Below are 7601 nucleotides of genomic sequence, written 5' to 3'. Positions count from 1 at the left end.
TCTGAGATCTTGTTTACTCCCTACCTTTCCACCCTCTTCCCCTGCTCCTCTAAACCTCAGAAATTCGAATTATCTTCCCCATTCCACTTAAACCCCTTCGGCCAATCAATCCGGATGTTACCGATTTCCTCTGGGATATTTAAAGCTTTGATCCGCAGGCTTACAGCTCCATCTTACGCACTCCCATCTTTCCCCTCTGGGATCCCTCTAGATGCCTGCTCAAAATACCTGCTGGCGCCAGAGGAAATTCACATGTAACAGATACCCAGCGGGTGTGAAACCAGCACTCTGCTTCCAGGGTCGTTTTCCTCCTCACCTTCCCCATCAAATTGTCGATTAGTGAGTGCTAACACTAGGCATTACTGTGAATCATGAGTGCGGGGCTGGAAGATATGGAACCGCTTTAATAGAGCCGATGATTGCTAACTTACACGTGGCATCGCGCACTCCACCCTCCCCTACTCGGGGCAACCCTGGGTGCCCGACGTCTGTAAAATTAATATGAGCCCCAGGATTGGTCCGCAGGTAGCTTTTGTAAAGGGGTCCAGAATGACTTCAAGCAAATTTCAAGATATCTAAAGTAAAAGATAATTATTCACTTGCTTCTAAAACTGTTACTGAAGTAGAAAAAAAATCAGAGGAAAGCAGTAAATCTCACTCATTTTATTTTGGTGAAAACAAACTACTAGGAAGATTTAACAGGTAACATCAATTTTGCAATGAATTTATTCCAGATATGTTTTATATTTCATATATAAGGTGAATTATCCATGAAAACAACCACTTTATATGAATGCAGATGTCCAGGATGTTGAAAAAAATGAAATTGGCTTCAGAGAGAAACAGTAAATATAAAGGGAGACACACTTTCCATCCCTAAACATTTGCAAGAGTGTCAGGTAGGTTTTATTTGAGCAAATAACCTTATTGTAATATTTCTTTTCAAAAAAGCAAAAACTGGTAGTCCATTCATAAAACTTTTTTTTATTGTTGTTGTATTTTCTCATTCAATTTGTTGTTTAATATCTGATCTTTTTCAAATTTTACAATTTACAAATCATTTGCCATACATGTGATTGTCATCAAAACTGTTGAACTTTATAAAATACTGAAAAAAAGTATGTGTTGTGTTTATATTTCTAAACATTTGAATTTCTTGGGGAGATAGTGGATAATCCCCAGTGGTTTTATTTGAAAATCTCACCTGACAATTTTCTTTCAGAGGAGGTGTGGCTCTGGAGTTGTTTCTGCCTGGCTCTGTCTTTGTGCTGCTGACCAGAGCTCTAGGCTCTCAGTAGAAGCTCACAGAATTCCTTTTGATTGATGGCGAGGGGTGATGGCCTACGCAAAGGTCTCTACTTCCAACTTCCCTGTCTTCTATGGCAGCTCCAGATTAGCTCAGTGGGTGTGGGGTGGAATTTTCAGTCAAGATGCATGATGCCTCATGGTTTGCTTTCTACTATAGCATCACTCTTATGGTTAAGAACTTCTGGAATGCTGTTGAGCAGTTTCCCCATTATCGATTTTGGAGATCTTGGCCTATGTTATTTAGAGATGGATTTTAAACAGTGATAAAGATAAGGTACAGATTTACACTGAGAGTTAGTAAGATCTTCCTTTGGAAAAAGATCTACCACATTTCAGAGGTTTGGAGCTGTTAGTTGAGACAAGAATAACATATAATTTTTGTTACTTGAGGTCTTTCTTGTTTATCAAGTTTTCCAGTTTGCTTTTCTGCCAAACAGAAATGGCAGAAAACATCAGCATATGAAAATTTTAACTAGAAGACAATATCGTCTAGGTTCTGGGAAAGCTAGGATGATTTTAAGGAGAATACCAGGGAGAACATAAGAAATACTTTACAAATTACATTTAGATGTCAGTGTTATAATTGTTGTTTCCTGAACCTTTTAGAGAACTTGAGGGAGGAACTAGGAGCAGGAGGGAGTTTCTTAGGATTATCCAATTAGATTTCTAAGTTGTCCATTATAGATTTTTTGTTTGTTTGAGACAGGGTCTTGCTCTGTCACCCAGACTAAAGTGCAGTGGTGCAATCACAGCTCACTGCAGCCTCAACCTCCTGGCCTCAAGGATTCTCCCACCTTAGCCTTCCCAGGAGCACACTATCATGGTTGGCTAATTTTTGTATTTTTAGAAAAGATAGGGTTTCACCATGTTGCCTAGGCTGGTCTTGAAGTCCTGGGCTCAAGCGATCCACCTGCCTCGACCTCCCAAAGTGCTGGGATTACAGGCACGAGCCAACAAGCCCGCATATGGAATGTATTTGATGGTTTAATTGTGCAAGGTCGGTTAAACTGATTGGATTTTCTCACTCCAGAGTTTGGTAGGTGGCAGAGCATAACACTGTTGTTTGAGATATTAACATCCTAAAAATAAGTCACTTTTTGATAACACCTAAGGTAAAATTATTAGCTTCAGGTTAATAAAGCATGAAAACAAAGTTTCATTTTGTTAAAGCTGAGGTAAGTTATTATAGCATTAGAACAGACAAAAAGCAACAACAAATGAATGGGGAATAAAATATTAAGATCAAAACAATAATTTAATGCCAATTGTGATGATTGTATCACTTTTGATTATCTTCTTTTGAAAGTAAAATTTTAAAAAGTGTATTTTACTTTGTAACTCTCAGTATTTGTTTTTTAAGGGAGAGATTAAGAAAACCCTTAAAAACAGTTTTGAAATACAGGAATTACATTATCAAAAAAGTACAGCCAACAGTAGTTTTCTAGTGAATTTGAGTTGTGTAGGAAATTAAGTAGGTAATGGTGCCTCCAAATAACAAATCTAACCTCAGATAATTATTCAAGCCTCCTCTCCATGTTTTCACCAGAAACCTCTTGCTCACTGGCAGTCACTCCTATTCTCCTCTCCTGACCCCAGCCCTATACAATCACTAAACTATTTTGTCTTTACAGATTTGCCTACTTTAGAATTTCATATAAATTGAATAATACAATTTGTGGTCCTTGATGGCTGGCTTCTTTCACTTAGCATATGTTTTTGAAGTTCATACATGTTGTAGCATGTATCAGTAATTTATCCTTTTTAATGGCTGAATAATATTCCATTGAATGGATGCACTGCATTTTGTTTATTCATGCATCAGTTGGTGGGCATTTTGGTTGTTTCCATTTTTTGACTATTATGAATAATGCTGCTGTGAACATTCATATCCAAGTTTTTGTGTTCTCCGCCTTGATTGTGTAGATAGTGCCATGCATGGCTTGGTCTGTATGTCCATGTGAGATTATGAAAATTTGCTCTCTACCTTGAAAGAAATAGAATTCTAACCCAAGTTTTTCCTGTTCATTTACCAGGCTGAGAGTTGTTTTCTCTGATACGTGCATGTGGTTTATCTCTAAGAAGTACCATCGGAATGAAGAGTTGTCTATTTATTTGAACCAGTTGGAAACAAGGGATCTAGGAAACAGAAAAATATTTGTTTTGTTTGAAGATAGGCAAATTAATATAACTAACCAAATTAAGTTACTTTCAAGTGTTAGGAACTAACTATGTTTGCTTATGGACTTTCCATCTGGTACAATTTGGATGATTATTTTTTGATTCTGCTAATCCCTAACTCTTGGATGCTTGCTATTGTAATTCCTATGCAGAAGGCTCCCAATTTACAATGGTTTAACTGAACAATTTTTCAATTTTACAATGGTGTGAAAGCAATATACATTCAGTAGAAACCACACTTTGAATTTCGAGTTTTGATCTTTTCCTGGCCTAGCAATGCACAGTAGGATACCCTCTTCTGACACTGGGCGGTGGCAGCAAACTGCAGCTCCCAGGCAGCCACGATCACAACAGTAAACAACAGATACTACACAGTGCACTGTAGTCAATAAATTACATGAGATATTTAACACTCTATTATAAAATCGGCTTTGCATTAGATAATTTTGCCCAACTGTAGGCTAATGTCAGGGTTCTGAGCACACTTAAGGTAGACTAGGCTAAACTATGCTATTTGGCATATTAGGTGTATTAAGTGCATTTTCAACTTATGATAGTTTCAGCTTACAATGGGTTCATCGGAAGGTAACTCCCATCTTAAGTCAAGGAGCATCTGTATTCCCATAGAATATGCATCTTACACTTTAGGTAGTGTTCTATTCCATTTGGTAAGCATAGTTTCTTTAACCTTTTTTTGGTTTGATCCTATCAAGGAATATCTAATTTCTATGGCAGCAGGCTTATTTGTTTTTGTTTGTGTGTGTGTGTTTTTAGGAGGTTTAGCAGAATACTTCTGGTATTCTGTCTTGCAATGGTGACGAATCTGGCTCACCATGTATTTTAAAACAATTAATGTTTCCAAAGTAGAACTCCAGGGACATAACATGGTATGATGTTGGATTGTATGAATGGCTGTTAGCACTTATACATGTTCTCTGTAAAAAGGGGTTATACATTCATCCAACAGATATTTATTGATTTCCAACTATAGCTATTAAAATCTCTGCTTTAGGATATTATAAAAGTGTTATTTATTACACAGATTCACCTAGCATCTCTTAGACTATCTGAGACCTTTTGGAACTCAAAAATTACATGGAACATGATCTGTAGCACACAGCAGTTCACTATCTTTGAAATAACAAATGTAATTCCAACTGAATTAAGGTTTACATTGCGCAGAGTTAATTATAGAGCTAGTGGTTATTACTACATAGTTAATACACATTAATAATTGCAGATAATTCAGAAAACTTACTTTGGTAGGATCAGCAACACTTTTGCAAAAATCTCAACATATATCATTTGTTTTGTTTGTTTGTTTTTTGTATTTTTTTTGAGATGAGTCTCACTCTGTCGCCCAGGCTGGAGTGCAGTGGCGTAATCTCAGCTCACTGCAACCTCTGCCTCCCTGGTTCAAGCGATTCTCCTGCCTCAGCTTTCAGGGAGCTGGGACTACAGGCACATGCCACCACACCCAACTAATTTTTGTATTTTTTGTAGAGATGGGGTTTCGCCATGTTGGCCAGGCTGGTCTTGAACTCCTGACCTCAGGTGATCCGCCTGCCTCGGCCTCCCAAAGTGCTGGGATTACAGACGTGAGCCACTGCGCTTGGCCAAAAATCTCAACATATATAATGTTTCAAATAAAATAAAGTAGATCTCTTTCAATTAGCAAGAAAGAATCTTAGACAGATTCTAGTTATTCAGGCAGCTATGGCGTCAGGGTTAAAATAATAACCCCTGAAAAAGATGTCATTGACTGTTTTATAATCTCAGCAATCCAGATCCAGTATTTATATTTTGTTTGAAAGAGAACATGGGCTTTCCTGAACTGTGTAAGCTGTACAGTTAATGCAATAAGATTCAACAGGATTTTAGAGCTTTCCAATTCCCTTTCTCTCATGTGTGATCTTGATTAAATGCATCTATGTTCTAAACCTTGATGCAAGCTTTATCCCTTACCTTGAAGTCTCTTTTTAAAAACTTGTATAGGCAAGAAGTGTGTTTTGGAATTGGGTACAGTTAGTTGTCTGAGTCAGAATTTTAAACATGGCAGCATGGTTCTTGCAGTATGGAGTTCAGGTGAGGATACTTCACTCAGTTGACATCTTAATGGCTAAAGCTTTTTACTGTTTTGTCCTGACTAGCACTTCAAAAGATACTCTACACAGCAAACATTCCCTTAAGTGTTGGAAAGCTTGGTTCCAAGTGTGCTTCTACATGGAACCAAGGATATTTGGGTGTTGAATACTGTAGGAAGGTTCTTTGGTGCAATGAAGAATGTCGGAACTATTTGACAATGTACTTGGGCACACCAGACATAGGATTCTTCATTGCACAATTATTCTCTAGCAATTTTCTTTGCAAGAAAAGAGACCTGACTTTCTTTCATGGATATAAATAAACTTAATATTTCTTATAGCTGTGCATATTTATCTTCTTAATGACACAAATTTATAACATAAATATGTTATTTACATATCCCAGGACAAGTAGCAATTTATAACATAAATATGTTATTTACACATCACAGGACAAGTAGCATCTTGACAAACTGTCCTCAGAATAGAATACAGTAACTAATAGAATACAGTAATTAATCTTTGTGTGTGTGTGTGTGAAAACAAACACTTCTTTAATAATGACTTTTGAAAAAAATGATGAAAAGTTATAAATGAACAATCAGTGTTCAAATGAGGTTTCTGTGATTTTTATAAATGCATAGCATCTTACAAACACTATAAATTAGTTGGTGGATATTTAATATGATAGAAACTATTCCATCTGAATTTTCTAGGGAGGTCAAAGTTACTTTGGTATTGTAACTCTTTTAAGCCAAATTAATTGGGTTATGTTTTCTTTTTTTTCTTTTTCAACTTTTATTTTAGGTTCAGGGGATACATGTGCAGATTTATTACATGGGCAAATTTCATGTTGCTAGGATTTGTTGCATAAATGATTTTGTCACCGAGATAGTGAGTACAGTACCAAAAGGTAGTTTTTTTAACTTCTCCCTCCTCCCCCACTCCACCTTCAAGTAGGCCCCAATGTTTGTTGTTTCCCTCTTTGCACTCAATGTTTACCCCCCATTTACAAGTGAGAACATGTGGTATTTGGTTATTTGTTCCTGCATCATTAATTCACTTAGGATAATGGCCTCCAGCTGTGTCTATGTTGCTGCAAAGGTCATTTAATTCTTTGTTATGGCTGCGTAGTATTCCATGGTATATATGTGCCACTTTTTCTTTAGCTAGTCCACCATTGATGGGCATCTAGATTGATTCCATGTCTTTGCTATTATGAATAATGCTGTGATGAACATACATGTGCATGTGTCTTTTTAAACTATAGGTATTTTGACATTAGTAGTATGCAAATCACTTTCTAAAACCATTGTATAGACTGTCTAATGGTTTCCAGTTAAACTTAAAAGACACAAAGATAAGTGAATAAATAAGAGAATGAATGATGGAATAAATATACTATAAAATCCAGATGTCTGTTGTCTTTGCAGGAGGGAAGAAAAAATTTACCATGGACTTTTGAATCTAATTAGGAAATTTGCATTTTATCATCTTCTCTCTTGTTTCCTTGCACTATAAGAATACAAGTTACTATTATTACTACCTGGACACTTAAACAGTTTGGGCTCTTTTACTATACAGGCTTTCAAGGCTCATGTTCTAGGGAAGAGGGAATGAATACTTGGAAGATGAGCACGTATCTCATTGGGAATTTAAAATGTTTTAGTTTAATTCTTTTGTAGATTCTGTGATAATGGGTGGGGGCTGGATCTTGATGAAAATACAGAGGACAAAGCAACTGTCATAAACACTGATCTTCTCACTTTAGGAACCTGAGCTCTATTATTGTCTAAAAGCATGAGTGCCCAGTAAATGTCCAATGATTGCTTGAATAATTACTATGCGTTCAGATATACAACTCTGTGCTTTTGTGTGTGCACATGTGTGTGAAAAAAGGAGATATAAAAGAACTTGAACTTGCCACTCTGTAGTAACTAACAAAATTAGGTACATAGTGCTCAATATAAAATTTCATATTTAGGATTGTTAGAAGAATAAACAGAAAGAGAATTATTAAATTGTTAATTT

At 36.4% G+C, this 7601-nt stretch overlaps 1 long non-coding RNA gene across 1 annotated transcript in view; it reads right to left on the bottom strand.

Annotated features, from left to right (window-relative positions):
- Nucleotides 1-647: 647 nt before the first annotated feature.
- The window catches only part of LOC130541617 (uncharacterized), a 33779-nt gene continuing 26825 nt past the window's right edge, over nt 648-7601 (bottom strand). Inside the window, exon 3 of the long non-coding RNA XR_008955701.2 lies at nt 648-3444. This is a non-coding gene — a long non-coding RNA (uncharacterized LOC130541617). The remainder of the gene's footprint in view (nt 3445-7601) is intronic.

This window comes from Pan paniscus, chromosome 5 (assembly GCF_029289425.2).
Source record: "Pan paniscus chromosome 5, NHGRI_mPanPan1-v2.0_pri, whole genome shotgun sequence".
In the NCBI taxonomy this organism is placed as follows: domain Eukaryota; kingdom Metazoa; phylum Chordata; class Mammalia; order Primates; family Hominidae; genus Pan; species Pan paniscus.
This window is presented reverse-complemented; position numbering and strand designations above follow the sequence as displayed.